The sequence below is a fragment of the Oryzias latipes genome, chromosome 23, assembly GCF_053564925.1.
Source record: "Oryzias latipes strain Hd-rR chromosome 23, Olatipes_Hd-rR_3.1".
NCBI classification, from domain to species: Eukaryota; Metazoa; Chordata; class Actinopteri; order Beloniformes; family Adrianichthyidae; genus Oryzias; species Oryzias latipes.
This window is the reverse complement of record NC_136259.1, coordinates 14810178-14826460: the sequence shown is the minus strand read 5'-3', so window position 1 is coordinate 14826460 and position 16283 is coordinate 14810178. Positions and strand designations below refer to the sequence as shown.

The 16283-nt window shown below is 41.6% G+C and overlaps 1 protein-coding gene across 1 annotated transcript in view; it reads left to right on the top strand.

Annotated features, from left to right (window-relative positions):
• Positions 1–988: 988 nt before the first annotated feature.
• LOC101165857 (prickle-like protein 1) overlaps positions 989–16283 on the top strand; it is a 37752-nt gene continuing 22457 nt past the window's right edge. Inside the window, exon 1 of the mRNA XM_011491044.4 lies at positions 989–1234. The gene's annotated coding sequence lies outside the window, so the exon portion shown is untranslated. The remainder of the gene's footprint in view (positions 1235–16283) is intronic.

Below are 16283 nucleotides of genomic sequence, written 5' to 3'. Positions count from 1 at the left end.
GTCATCCCTCTGTTTTTGCGCACTCCTATAGCTAATATCACAACCTAGCATTAGGGGTAAGACAAAAATGTTAAACATTATCAGAGCTCGGATGGGGAAAACAAAAACGTCCATGGATGTGTTTGTCCGAAAGCGGATGCATCGGAATGGAGCGGAACAGGGAGCTTGTGAGCCCCCAATTTTATATGTTACCTCACAACTTCAAGCTTTTTCCAACTGCATTTTTTTTCATCTGCTCATGTGACACAACAATTTTAATAACTAAAATACTCGGAAATGCAACTCTGAGCTCAGTTTTATTTATAAATATCCTGCATCATCAGAAAAATCCCACAAGATCCCAAGATTTTACAACATACTGAGAGATGTTTTGTCAAAAGTTGAGAAACAAAATTGTTAAATGACAAGGATTGCCTCTGGCTACTAAAAAAAAAACTATTCCCCATTGCAGACAGATTGGTTGGCATTTCTTTTAGGGAGTATAAATAAATAAATCTCTATTCTTTCTATTAATATTTGTGGGCAACTAGTCAAAGTCAACCTTTATAAATCTTAAAAGAAAGTAAAGGAAGCCCCTTTTCATCATTTCTTGAGCAGCTCTGCCTAAAATAACTGGAGAACTATTCCAAAACAGAAGCACATGTTGTGACATTTGCTAAAAATCTGAAAAACTGTTGCAGCTGTCAGTCAGTGTGACGATAAATGCCACACAAGCAGGAAGGACAACTTTTGTTGTGAGAAATAATCAGGCTTTGTGATCAGTCTAATTAGGGATTTACCTAAAATCTTTGGCATATAAGAAAAATGAGGATACTTTCTAGCAGTTATTCTGTCATATTTGGGTTTGATCCCTTAAAATCATGTACATGTTTATGGTTGGGAGGGTGGTGATCCATCGGGGCGTGGGGGAAAGGGTGGGGCGTGTTATTGTATGTGTGGAGGGGGGGGGTGCGCTCCAGCTTGAGCCAATGAGCGCAGCGCAGCTCTTATGTCTTTTCTGGACGCTTTCATTTGGTGCCAGAGCTGCGCCTCGCTCAGCCCTGGTCAGCGCCTGCTCCGCTCTCTGTCCGGCTGTCTGCATCCGTCCACGGCCATGCTTTCCTGAGCCGGTCTGGACCCGAACAGAACTCCATTTTCCTTCCTTTTTTTAAAAAAATGGCAATCCGAATGCATCCACAGTTGTGATTTTATATCCTAAATATTAAGGAAATATTCAACCCACTTCTACAACCAGGTGAGTGTTTGCAGCTTTACATTTTAACTTTGTTATTGATATTACAGCTTTTGATGCGTTTTTTTTCTTTTGGTGTTTTACCTTAAATGTAGAAGGGAAAAAGCGAAACAAAGAAAGTGCGACATTTCTTACATCTTTTAGAATTATTCTTAAAACCATCTAAAAGCAGTTTAATTGCCAGGCATAACTCAAAGGAGCTTTGCTTTTTTGACATGTTCCCCGCGGCAGATTAGAATTCTGCGCCTGGGCTGCGTTTGAACCTTTAAAACGGTGCGTAAAGACGCACGTAATGTGTTTTTTTCCCCGGCTTTCCAGATGTGTGGACTCAGCTGTTGCTTGTCACTCAGGTGGACTCTCCTTCTATTCTCTGTTTTATTGTTCGCCTCAAAAGCTCCTTTGACGTTGTGTTTTTTTTCTTTTCTTCTAATTCTTCCCCAAACGCAAAAGTGCGTAAAGTTTCCAACTCACGCGTAAAGTTACGCACAGCATTTCTGAGAAAACCGTTTTATTTGCATGTTTAGTGACTTTAATCTATGTTCTGCATTCCATCCTTTATTTTATTTTTCTTTATTTCAATACTGTCAGGCGCGCGGAGATGTGCAGCAAACTTTCAGAAATGTATGCAGTGGTGGCATCTAGTGGAAGGAAGGAGATGCAACCGTTTAGAGCCAGATTATTGTTTTTCTGCAACAAATCTTAACTATTAGTCTATTTTGTACCTTGAAATAAAAAAAATAGTTTATTTTAAAGCATGATGTGGTCATGCAAACTGCCTTGTTTGTTGATCCAGAGTTGGAGCGGCAGAGAATCAGGTGACTGGAAGTGTATCTCCCCCGCCCCTGTGGGAGGCCAGTCAGCCAAAACTTTGCTGGGGGTATACAAACCCTGTGATACTAAGCCTTTGTTAATGAGTATGTATCTGTGTGTGTCCTTGTTTGTGTGTGGTACCGGGGTCCTAAGTACCTGTGCATGTGGGCGTCCATTACTATTAATGTGTTTGTGCATGAATGTGCCGCTTTCCTGAAAGCCTCTCCTCTTTTTTTCCTGTGTTCATGCACGTGTGCTTGTGTGTATGTGCGTGTATGTGCGTGCTTGGGATACAAAGAGAGGTGTTTGGACTCAAAAGTTAACCGGTTGTTAATTGGTTAGCCATTTGGACCACATGGGAGTTTGAAGTCAAGCAGTAGCTAAAATAATCAGGATGTTGGGTTTGATTGCTGCCCACTCTGGGATTTATTCCATCCGAGGCTGGAAAGAGAATTATATTTATGAGGAACATTCTTGCTGGTTGCTCCTCTAAGTGTGCCGTTAAAGGGGGAAGGGGGGCAGTTTCTTGGCTTTACACAAACACTGCTTTGGAAAAAATAAACTTAACATCTGCTAAGATACAAACCCTGCAAACTTCAGTAACTGATATTTCATTGAAGGTGGTATGGGGTGGGCTACTGGACTCCACCCCATGTCTTTCCACTGGACGAGTCTTGTTGAGACCAGATTATGAGGACAAAAAATGTAAATTAGGGCAAAAAAGCCATCCCACAATCTCTTATGCCTGCTAAGAACTGTATAAATAAGCAATTCAGGTCTGTAGCCTGATTGCTCACACCAATATGCATAAAGAGGAGGAACTTATGGTGTCATTATGGCACCTTTAAAAGCACCAAAAACTAAAATGTGATTTTTATTTTCATTCATTTATTCATTTTCTAGACCGTTTTTCCCTTTCGGGGTCACGGGGCTGCCGGAGCCTATCCCGGCCACTTGTGGTTTTATTTTTATTTTTGTCTATATAATTACAAAAAGGTAGAAAAGGGTATACCAGATATGTGAGCAATAATCAGTGTGTCTCCCAAATTAATTAGTCTGATGGGCAGTTTTCTACTATTGTGAATGGTAGTGATTTTATTTAAATCAATGTGGTCATGTCACTGATTTGTGCTGACTTGACGATTTTTTGCGTTTGTAGCTATTTTGGCCAATGCGGACCTATGCTAACTTTTCTGGAAATGAACATTAACAGTGTTACAGTCGGCAAATGTTGTTAGGACACAAACAACGTGGCTGTTCTGAAGCTAAAATATCAAATGACATTGTTTATTTATGTTGCTTGCCTGAATCCCATTATCAGGATTTTTTAAAAAGTTTGAGCGATGTAGTGAAAAACTTTTTGATACCCCTATATTATTTCTAGGGGGTGTGTATCGGCAAGAGCCTGGCGATACGATACGTATCCCGATCGGGGGTCTAGGTGGACAACAAGGACGCTCATGAATAATTAAATAAATATTGCCCTAACAGGATTTTAAATCGATACAAATACCGCCAAATACATCGCGATATTATTGCCGAACTGACTTTTTCCTACACCCCTTATTATTTCTTTTTTGTGTGTGTTTATTTTTGTAGTAGAATTAAGCTGTTTTGCATTGCATTTACTTTTTTGTGTGAAACCAGCCTCTAGTGGTTAGTTGGGGAACTGCACCTGGATACAAATATTTGGGTTTTAAATGAGGTTCAGTCTGGAATGGGTTGTGCTTGGTTTAAAGACTCACTGCAAACATCTTTTGATCAATTTTAAAAGCATTCCCAGTTGTCTTTTAATTTTGATTTTGTCATATTTAAGTTAAAATCAAACAAAATAAAAAATCGATGTTGTTTTCTAGCACATACTTTTTTGCAGAGCGGCAGGAGTTTGTTAGAAATGCACCTCTGAGTTGTCGGCGGGACCATTGACAGACCCCCCCACCCCAGCCCCCGCGGAGCAGGGAGCTCAGAAGCTCAGGTGGCCCAAACTGCCTTTTTTTGTCTGCTGCTGATTCCCAACGATTTAAATAAAGAAAACCACAAATGCAAATTTAAGTTTAATTCTCTTTACAATTTCAGTCTTTTAATACTTTGTTGTATTACTTTACTTTGCAAGAAAGGAAGCAGAGCTAACTGATGTGAAGCCTCATAGTCCAAAGAAAAGCAAATCAAGTGAAAGAGTCGAGCATATGCAGAACAAATACAGATACTTCTGAAGGACTTAGTGGACAATTTTCATTTTCAGATTAGATTTCAGAGCAGAGTCTCCCTAGTTTCTATTTCTTCCCTTATGCAACCCAGTTTCTACTCCTCTGCTTGGGGGACGGGGTGAATGCCGTAGAGAAAATCCAGCCTGGATATTATTTTGATATTGTTGGATGGTCTCCTGGAAAACCATTTTTTTTTTTTTTTTTTTTTTTGGGAGTTCTGGGTTTAGAATTATTGGCTCCAAAACTTAAATGTGATCATGGTAGCTGATGGTGATTTTAAAAAGCCCCAAAAAGTGCTGCCTGCAGACCTCGATAGAAAGAAGCAAATTTGATTATTGATTAGAGGGGTTATTTATTGACCTGAAATGAAACTTTGCATGCATTTGTCATGTCAAACCTGGCCTTATTCCGTGTTAATGTGTGGCTGTGAGCTGATTTGCTGCAAACTGCTAACTTCAGGGGGGTCGGGGGAGCTTTCACACACACCTTGTGTCCCACTGTTTGGCTTGGAACACAGATTAAATAAGCAGGGCAAATAAGGACGTGAGCTGAAACGCCAGTCTTATACTTACATGTGAGCGTGAGCATATGAGACAGGGGGGCAAAAAAGAGACTTCCATCTATTAGTGAGTCAACACTGTTCTGTTTATACATCTCTCTGAGCCTAAAACCAACACGCGTACACAGAGGTTAGTTTGTTCAGTCATAGTGGATTTAATCGAGTGTGGAGTCGTGTAAATCATTCCAAACCTCAGAAAAGGCAGAATTCCTTAAAATCTCATCTCTGTGCACACATGCTTCTCCAAGCAGCCGTCCTTTGCGGTAGTGGGTAAATCTGCGTTCACATGCGGGCCAAAAGTGTGTTTTCGAACGCGCTTTCAGGTGGTCGCTACCCGATACTAGCGCATGTCCGCCACCTACTGCTAGAAGAGGGTCGGTGCGAAGCGTTGGTGCAAATGTCGCAAATCTTTTTTTAGGCCGTTTCTCTGGCAGCTCTGTTCCAATATATATAAGAGACTTGGTGTTGTAGTAGTTCGGCCAGACACAAACCGTAAATATTCATTTCTTGTAAAAGATTGATTTTCTAATGGTTAGCGCTTCTGTTAACAAAAATTGACACAATCCATACGTCACCACCAAATCCAAGTCCCTGATTTGACTTTCAACTGACGTTCAATGAATGCAGGTTTTGTATGTAAAGCTCGATAATGGTAATAGAAACATGTGTAGATACGCATGAACGCAAGAGTTTTGAACATGGAATCTTAAAACGTGCATTTACATAGATATTTTATTGGAAGTAGCTGCTTGAGCGCCTTACTATTGGCGGTGTAAGCGTAACCTTAGACATTACTGTAAGCATCCTACAGGTGTTCTACTTACGTCCACTTACGGATCATAGTCCCTGTCCTCAAGAACATATTCAATCCTCACTAGTAAATCTAGGTCAAAGTTAAACCTATTTTAACGTTTGACACGCGTCCTGTGGAGGCGTGTTTTTTTATGTCACGTAGAGCCTAAAAACTGACTTAAAAACATGAATGCGAGAGTTTTTAACACGGAAGCTTGAAACACGCATTTACAAAGACTTTTTCATTGGTGGCTTGACTGGCATTGCGAAAGTGAATGTCGTGAACGTAACTTTAGAAAATTAAGAAATTAGGCTACGTTCACACTGCAGGGCTTAATGCTCAATTCCGATTTTTTGAAAGGCCGTTCACATTTCCAATTAAATGCGAACTTTTGTGATCTCCTGTGTGACCGTGAAATGACCCAGAAGTGACCCGCATGCGCAGAAGAGTACTCAACGGTGAACAACGTCACTGTTGTTTGCTGAAGTAGCTAACGTTAACATGGATGTCAACAACAGTGTTGTCAACAGCGGAGCTCTTTTTGCAGTATTAAATTTATTTTCACAAAGGAGCCAGCACAATTACAATCTTTTCATTTTAAGAAGGCAATGGAGCCGGGATCGTCTGTACCCACTGTTGTGGAATGCGGGATGTGTATGTGCTGGGACCGCGCCTGTGTGTGTAAGAGAGAGGAGAGAGCGCGTGGAGTGGGGGGGGGGGGGGGCAGCGGAAGTGTTTAAGGTGCGCGCATTCGTGTTATGTGTTACGAAGAAAGGAAAACGGTAATAAAAGAAGGCTTCCCCCAGATTAAATGCTATTGACTCTTTATTAATCCGCCCTGGAGAATCTGAGGGTCCGAACGGGGAAGTGAACCCTGGAGGAGGATCCGCCTTTGGCCCTGGAGAAGGTCTACCCCGCGCTTCTGACCACAGTCGGAAAGTAAAAATAGTCATTGCGGGAAAGGTTCAACACCGCGCTCGGCCATTTCTCTCGAAACGTTTTAAAAACCGCCCGGTTGCAGTAAGAGCCCTTGAGTTTGGCTTGAATAGAGCTGTCACCTCAAATATCAATCAAATCGGTGACCTCGCATCCCTTCCACTGACTGGTCTCAGCAGTATCGTCCGCCATGGTTGATGTCTATGTTCTCGTTCCCGCCTACTTCAATGCAGAATTATGAAGTTTGTAGCGTATCAATAACGTACGGGTCGGAATACATGCGGCCTGGCCGTTCAGACGGAGGTCGCATTTCAAAAGATCAGATACGTATCGGATACAGGACCACATACCCAAATGGCCTGGATCGTATTTGAAAGGGGCAAAAAAATCGGAATTGGGTCGTTTCAGTCTGCAGTGTGAATGTAGCCTTAGACAATCGAGGCATAGGTTCTGTGAGCATTCTTCAGGCGTCATACTTACCTCCACTGATCACGTGCTCTCCAAGCGTCACTACCAAATCTAGGTCAAAGTTCAACCTGGTTTAACTTTCATCACACATCAAAGGACTGACGTTTTGGATAGAGGGCCCTAAATGCAGAAACTTGACGCGTTTTGAACGCTGGATCCCGTTCCTGTAGACTTTTCATTGGAAGAGGGCGGTGTGAACATAGCTTAAGTGATGAAGCAGCAATCAGTGAAGACCAGACAGCCTCAATTTTTAGGATAAAAGTCCATTTTGGGGGATAAAAGTCAGCCTAACAATCATTTGTGCTGTACAAATGGCGCTAAAGTAGGCGTTTTAATCCTGAAATTGTTTCTAAAAACACAATTTAGACAAGTTGTCTCAACATCTTTGAGTGGAGGCCTTCTTCAAGTCAAAACCCCGACAGGGATGGGCACAAAACCCATCCCGACAGGGATTTTGTGTTACCTAGATGTGCGCCCCGGTCTTTTATTTTTTACAGACGCCGTCGTCAAGCCCTAACCTAGTTACTATAAAAATATTATGAGTTGTAACTGCACTCAAACGCTCCTTGCCGCTTTTATGAGATGTGATTAAAATGCCCGTCAGGCATCAGTCTCGGTTGAGTCTTTCATGCGCGTGGGGGGGCTGAGACAGCACGACTTCGTGTACAAACACAAGTTATGATCCTTGTACTCATTGAGTGGTTTCAGACCAAACCCTCGAGGCCACGCTGGCTTCGCAAACCCGCTATTATGGTCAGCTTGTGGGAAGCAAAAGTAATCCAAGTCTTTAGAAGTCCTTGAGACGTTGAGTAATGGAGCTGCGTTCAAAACTTGCAGCCAAAGCTGGGATCGAGTGGCCTGCAGCGCTTACCAGAACTGTTGGTGCTGTCGAGAATCCCCGACTCGATTGGGGGTCGAATCGGCACCAGCTTAATTACCCGTACACACACAAATCTCTATTTGATGATTTAAAGCCACTCACGCACTGAAACGCACACCTGCCCAGACACTGCCAGTCGCCAGCTACGGAGACATTAAAAGGAATGATTATTAGATGACAATAAATAAAAGGCTTTAAAGCTCAAGTAAAGGTAAAAAAAAAAGAAAATATTTAAATAGAGGAGTTTCTTCTGTTGGGAAGACCGCTGAGGAACAAACCTCACAATTATTCTCAGTCAAATGACCACCCTGAGGCGGCGCACAAATGATAGGCTTCCATTTTGTTTTTGATTGGAGTAAAACATGAAAAGCTCTTCAGAATGCAGTCAGAGGCCATTCAGACACATTGCAGGAAAAGAAAAAAACTGGATTTTAGGTCTTTAAGACTCCACTGGTGGATATTTCAGGGGTTTTAACACATGTGGGACCGATATGTTTCAAATTGGATGATTCTTTTAAAAAACTGTTTCATACCATAGTATTTCTGTGCCAGCCTTAAACTATATCCTTATGTATGATATTACCTTTGGCTCCATTTGGGTGCCGCCCATTTCATGACGTCAACCTAGACTCGGCCTCAACAGAGTGTCGCCCACGAAAACAAACAACATCCAAACTTTTGCAAAGAAGGATTTGCATACTGTGCATATATTTTAGTCGATCCCCGCAAGCTCCGCGGAGAAAGTGGGTGTTTGTGTTTGCCTGGGGGCGGGGTTGGCAGCGCAGACTCTTCCTGGAAGTGGCTGTTCCTCACTTTGTGATGTCACAATGTGAGAACCCACTTGTTTTTATGGATTGGGTGGGGCTAGTGGTCAGGATGCAGGTTTTTAGAGGAATACTCAAGGTCAAAATATCGTTTTGGGGTTTTTATTTGGTCAGTAAATACAATTATAATACACTGAAAACCTCAAAAAGATGATTTTGCACAATTGTAGGCTCTTTAAGTCCTATATTTTTAAGGATCAAAAAGAAAATTTTCCTTAAATTTTAAAATAATTTAAAAGTGCTTAACTTGTTTATTTTCTGCCCCTAAAAATCAAAGAAAAACATCCTATCGTCATATCAGTTAATCTATTCATAAATCTAAACGTTTTGTATTCAACGCTCTTCCTGACATTTCCTTCCACATTTACCGGGCTTGGGACAGGCACTAGCAGGGCCCTGGTTTTATTTTTTTTTCCCTTTTTATGTCTGACCATCCATTCTTAGGTTTTTGCATTTCATTTATTTATTTATTTATTGTGTTTGTTTTAAAGGTTGTTTCTGTTTTTTGGGGGGAATTTCTTTAATTAATTGTGGATTTTTGTGGGCCATCACATTTGGGGGCTGTAACGGCACATGGGGGGGCATGTCCTGTGTTGGATCATCCGAAGCGCTGTGTACCTTTTATCCCCACTTCTATTGTTTTATTTTGTAGTATTTTTGTGCGGCGAAATTCCAAACATAAACCGTCAAACAGCTAAATCCTTGGATTGAAAACAATGTGCTCGACTAGTTCTTGGTACGGTTTGATAACAGGGCGGTCGTGGCGCGCCCCGCCTCCAGCTGTCTCCACATCAGCTCACAACATCCCAAAGGAGCACTGGAAATGGCTCCCTCCCTCATTCCAAATCTAATGCCACCCCAGAGTCAGGAAATGCTCTCTTTAGATAAACACAGTACATGTTAGGGGGGAGAAAATTACAGCGTTTTCAAGAAATTTGTTAAATGCAGCTTTTTTTTCTTGGTGTTTGCAGAAGTTTGGGTTTAGGATGTAACAAATCCTTTGTGTTAGTCATTGATCGGTTCCCACATGATGTATATTACATACCTAATAAACATCTATAGTAGACGCCTACTGGAAATCAAAATAGTATCAATAACAAATGCAGATTCTTTTGTGTCCACTTGAATGAGATTGTTTAAAAACCAAATCTTTTAGCATACGTCATGGTAAAGTTGGAGTCCTGCCGACCCAGATCTGTATTTGTTCTTCACAGCTTCTTGCACACGCGTGTGGTTTTTCAACTCATTTGAACAGTTAAAGTCGGCATCAGTGTTTAAAAATTAATCAAAGGAAGCGCTGCGTCATTTCCACCCATCCATCCATTTTCTTAACCCGCTTTTATTCTTTTTGGGCTACCAGAGCCCAACCTGGCTACTTTTGGGCAAAGGTGGAGTACACCCTAGCCTGGTCACCAGCCTGTCCTTTCTTTGGAGAAAGAAAAAAAATCCTCGTTAAATAGGAAAGAATCACGTAAAAGCTCGTGATAAGTTACCCTTTGATCACAAAAATCCATAAAACTGAAAAGATTTGCAAAATGTGTCCTAGAAAAGAACACTGACGGAAGAACTTCATAATCATAATTAAAAGACCACTGAGAACGCTTTAAAAACAAGATGATCAAAGCGGGGCATTTTGGGTAGCAGTGCCACTAAAGGGTCACCTGTTGTAACTATAGATTGGTCCATTTTAGTCTTTGCCATGTGATGAGTAAAAGTAAACCAGATGAAGAAATATTACCCACTTGATCAAACATTCTGTGTTTTATTTGGGTTAATATTTAAGGAAGTACATTTTATTTTGAAAGGCGACGTGTTTTATTTTTTGACTGACAGCAAGCCACAACACTTTAAAACAACCTAAACCAGGGGATTGTTTTTGATCAACATAGCACAAATTTGTCTTGTGCGGTTTATAACCCTTGTGCTATCCAAGGCACGTTAGCGTTGGGAGTGGGGTCATCTGGACCCCACAAGACAGTGCGCTGAACCTTTTTGCTTCAATGATCTTCACTGGTGTCTATGGATTATATTAAATCCTCTTCAACTTTGTCCCCCTTTGTCATGGTAGGACTAACACGACAATGAAAAAGTGGGGTCATTGTGACCCCATAAGATCGCTCAAGGAATAAAATATCATTTTTCTCAATTGAGTTGCATTTTTGCTGAGTACTGACAAAGAAAAAGCCCCATCCTGCTAAGATACTGACAGGTTTGGTTACTGTCTGATTCATGAAAGAAGGTTTAATGGTTCTGAAAGAGAAAAAAAGTCCCCAGGATTTAGCTTGAGGGCCTCTCAGACATCTGCTCGTATCTCTTATAATAAGTGTTGCTGAGCCTCTGGGAGTTACTTGCCATTATAAACCTCTGCAGGCTCGGAACTTTAGCTGAAATCCCACCGTTTTCCTTCTGAAGGGTACAAATTGTTGTGCATCCTTTTGTACTGCTTCTCCTCGGTTGGATTCCCATCTGTTGCAGATTAGTCTTCCCTGTGTGTTTAGAGAGTAAAGCCTGCTGCGGAGTGCAGCTGATAGCAAACCCAGAGGGTTTTTAGTCAGAACTGTCAGGTAGGTCTGAATTAACAAAGAGGGCCGACGGAGGCCTATGGTTGGGTGGGAGTGGGGGATAGGGATGGGGGGTGGGGGTGGCGTGGGGTTTGCTGCAGACGTGGAGAGGGCGAGAGAGGCCCTGAAGTCACAGACCAAAAACCTGCTTTCCGCATGCCGTCCAGGGTCGAAGCAAATCCGACCACGGGGTCCATAGCAGACAAACCTTTCGCTAAAGTTGCCGCTCACGCCACTCCCACTGTGAAGAGTGGAAGGCAAACGTTCACACAACACACTGCCTTGATATCTATCACCCTTGTGGGATCCAGATGTGTCACCGACATGTTAGCACGCGGAGCTGCTAACATGTGATTTGTAGAAGTAGAAGTGTGTGGTTTCCACGGAGCGTCTGAGACACTCTCACTCCACCAGTGAGCCCATTTACATGCCCACAAACATCCCACAAGCGGGAATAATCTGATTTATGCCGATTAACATAGAAATCTACTCTAGTATTCGACCTGCTTTATTTTGCAGAAATAGTGTAACTTTCAGAACTTCCTCCAGTCCGAATATGCCGGTAAATATATGTTGCTGCTGTTCTCTGTAAGCCCTGAGAAAAATAAACCTGGTTGCCTCATGCGTTCCCAATGGGCTCTGCAACATGTGTTTGAGTGAGTGACCACTTTCAATCAAAGCTATAGATAGATAGATAGATAGATAGATAGATAGATAGATAGATAGATAGATAGATAGATAGATAGATAGATAGATAGATAGATAGATAGATAGATAGATAGATAGATAGATAGATAGATAGATAGATAGATAGATAGATAGATAGATAGATAGATAGATAGATAGATAGATAGATAGATAGATAGATAGATAGATAGATAGATAGATAGATAGATAGAATTTATTGTAATTTGCACAGCTTTTACACTGACATACGATATGAATTCCAGTACAACCCGAACAAGATCATAGTAAATGTGCTGCCTTTCTTAGGATGGGTGTAGATACGTTACAAATGGGGGGGGGGGGGTTATAGGGGCAATGGTGACAAAAAAAGTCATATCTAAACACTGTGATACAATATGTAGATACAAGAAAAAAAACTAAACAGTTGAACACAAAAGCACATATTCACACGAGCACATGAAACTTTAGCGTTCACACATTGCTATGCAAGTTTCTTAAGTCAGTTTTGGGGCTCTACATTCAAAAAGTGCAATGATTGAAGGCACGTCAAAAGTTAAACCAGGTTGACCAATCAGGGACTTGGATATGGTAGTGACGTGGGCATGGGAAAAGTGTAAAAAAATCATTCAATATTTCACTATAGACTATATGATGTAAATGTTAATTGAACTGTTCGATAGCTCTCAAAATCAAAAAATGATGGGATATTCGGTGGGAATTGTAAGGAATCTCACAATCCCACGAACGATTGACTGCATTCAGAGTCGAAGAACTCCAAACTAACGATTCCCAGGTTTTTTTTTGTGTGTGTTTTTTTTTCTAAGCTAAATGATGGGAAAGTGAAGGTGCTGGTTGTGTAACACCAAGACGTCATGTGCGTGTATATGTGTCTGCTTGTCTGTTCCGCTCGACTGCCGATGTATCCCTTCAGGGTCCTATCATTAAGCCTCTGTGTACACAACCCCGATCCTTAGCCCACATTTATCTCTTATTCTAAGTCATGGTGGCGGGGGGGGGTTCACACGTACAGGACACGTAACGTCAAGTTAGCGCGGTTTTCCCATGCTCAACATGATCTAATACACACATCATCATATCTGGCTCATTTTACCTCATTTTGTTATTTTTTAATCTGTAATACAGGAAATGACTTGCGTCTTTATTGGTGCTCGGCTCATTAAAGCCATATTTCTTTTGGCTGAAACGCTGCACGCCATAGATCTATCAGAATGGGACTGAATATCGTTGTGAATATTAAGGCCAACAATAATACTAAAAAAAATAATAAAACGTTTCAACAAGTGCAGGTGACGTGTGTCGCTCTTATTGCTCGGTCAACAAGAGCAAAGTTAGGTCAGTTTTTTATCTTTGCCATGAGAAGAGCACCTTATATTTAAAGTTTTATTTATTCAAATTGACTGAAGCTAAACCCCCTCCCTCCACAAAAATCCTTTTTTCGCACTGGAAATACATCAAATTAAGAAAATACAAGCTTGGAGGCAAGTCAGCACCACATCAACACAGCATTCCATCTGTGTTCATACACGCAGGACACTCAGAAACCGTGTAGAGTTTGAGCGGCTCTCCTTATTAGGTCAGACTTCTATTTACTTTGCATCTGTGAACCCTAACCTCTATTTACATCTAAATGATCCTAATCGTGACCCATAACATTATCATCTTTCTATTTAGTCAACAAAGTTGGTGTTTTTTTCCAAGGAAAGGTCTAATAAGGTAACAAGCACAGACTAGACACACCTATTTCTCTCAGAAGAGGTGGTCACAATGTTGATAATGTCACCTGGCTTTTATTAGAGAAGGAATGCATCGCTTGACAAAATCAAATTAAATGTAATTGGATGTGCTGTTTTCCTTGTTCCACACAGACTCGTACCTATTATAGAAAGGCAACTTTAATAGGTTTCAATAAAGACCCACTTCAAATAAAAAATAGTGTTTTTAGTCTTTTTTACATGAAGAAAATTAGGCTTAACATTTTATTTCTTTACTCAATTCGTTGGGAATCAGGAGCCGGATAATAAAAAAAAGCTGCATTTGTGATGTAGAAAATACGCTGGGCGGGGCCACAAGCTCCCTGCTCTGCTCCATTCTGATGCATTCGCTCAGTCTTGCTGGGTTGGGGGGTGTGAGGAGCAGTAAGCTACAGGAAGAGTGTGCAAACAGATGGATGATGGGAAGTGGGGGCAGGTTTTCTCAGCACAACTTAGAGGTGAATTTCTTATAAACTCCTGCCGCTCTGCAGAAAACACGTCCTAGAAAATTAAAGGTTTTGAGATTTTTCGCTAAAAACCGGATAACGAAAATTACAAGACCACTGAGAACGATTTTACAATACATCAAAAGATGATTGGAGTGGGACTTTACAAATGCAATGCTCAATGAATATAATCGCTGATTTTGCATTTTCCTTTCTGCAACAGTTTAATCAGAGTCTGCAATGGAGCAAGCGAAAATGAAAGGCAGCATTCTGTGGTGAGCCGCTCAGTGCTTTCACCATGTTGTTGTTAAGCTGCAACATCATTAGTAGAAAGAAAATCATTTGTTTCCGATCCATCATGATTAGTCGTCTGCATTATTACGCCTCCTATCATCAGATAAAGCTCGATAACATTTGGCAAAAACATAAAGCACCCGCAGGGGTGTTGTGCATGTGTGCAGCTGGATTTAGGTATCGACGCACATTGGATAAGGTTAACTCCGCCTAAGTGAACAAGCTGATAATAATGTCCAGAATGAGCCTCCGTAATATGTTTTGGCAACTTGAGTTAACAGCAAAATGATTCCTCAGCCTAATCTAATCAAGAGTCTTGCAGGTATTTACAGAAAAGCCTCGTGCAATGTTAGAATTCATGCTGAAGCGGAGCAGTAAAGGCAACAAAGGCTGACAGATACTAATGAGTCGCCTAGCTGCAGCCATTTAACAGCAAGTTTGACTGTTAATAAGAAACTAACTTTAACTCCAATCATAGTAGATTCAGTTCAGTTTGTCGACCTTGTGGACTGGTGGACCCAATATGCAGGAGACCAGGCTTCATGACAGAAACCCAACATTTAACACATTGACCAGAACAAGTCAAAAACCAAAGGAGCGGCAAAAAAACAAAAAGGGTGACAAAGCAAAACAGATGACTTAAAAAACCAGACACTTAAATACACTGAGAGTAATTAACTAAATGAAAACAGCTGTGGATGGTTAACCTAAACATGGAGTGACTGACTCAGAACATGACCAAAAACACAACTGAAAACCAAAGTAAACCCCAGAATCTTCACAGTACCCCTTCCTAAAAGGGCAGATCACAGATGTCCAAAGACAAAGCCACACATGAGAGGAGAGGACCTGGAAAAAAAAAAACGGGAAAAAAAACAGCTAAACCAGAAAACAGTCAGGGCTCCGGCAGCCAAACAGATTAAAGGAGTCTCAGAGAACTCCTCCTCAGGAACAGGCATGAAGACTCACAGACAGGGACGGCAACATAGAAGGAGAGCAGCCCCAGTGACCCTCCTCTAGAACAGGAAACATAGCCAAGAGGAATCCTCAGGGGCAGGGAACATGGAGGAGCGGTCCTCCTCAGGCACACACATGAAGAGGAGCGGCCCCAGTGACCCTCCACAGGAACTGAACAGGGAACATGGAGGAGCGGTCCTCCTCAGGCACACACATGAAGAGGAGCGGCCCCGGTGACCCTCCACAGGAACTGTACAGGGAACATGGAGGAGCGGTCTCGATGTCCATCCTCATAAAAACACGCATGAAGAGGTGCATCCTCTGCAATCTTCCACAGGAACAGGAAAAAAACAGTGGTGACAAAGTTGAACATGCGACCTGACCACCTTGGACCAAGCAGAGTCAAACATCATTTTTGTTATTGTAAATGCTCATGTAAGTGACAGACATCAAACGTTGTTGTCTGTCGACTGTGCTGCATCTTTTCCTCACTTGTGAAAAAGACTTACGGTACTTGAAATCCTCCAATTAAAGAAAAATGCTGCCATTTTAATGCATAAATGTCTGCCCTATTTATTTAAATGGGGCAGACGAGTGGGTTAAACCACCTTACTGAAGTGTCGATTCTCTTCTTTTGTTGGCATGCAAAGATAACGCTGAATGTAAGCTTTTGTCCTCATTGGAGAAATGTTGTTGACGTTTCGTCTGTGAAGGGACGTCTGCTCACTGCTTTTAAATAAAGCAGAGGTGAATGTCAATACGCACCAACATGATGCAGAACCATAGATCTGTGGTCTCCATCCCTTTCAGGCCACGAACCGGTTTGAAGTTGAAGGCTCTTCTTCTGTTTCCATTTTT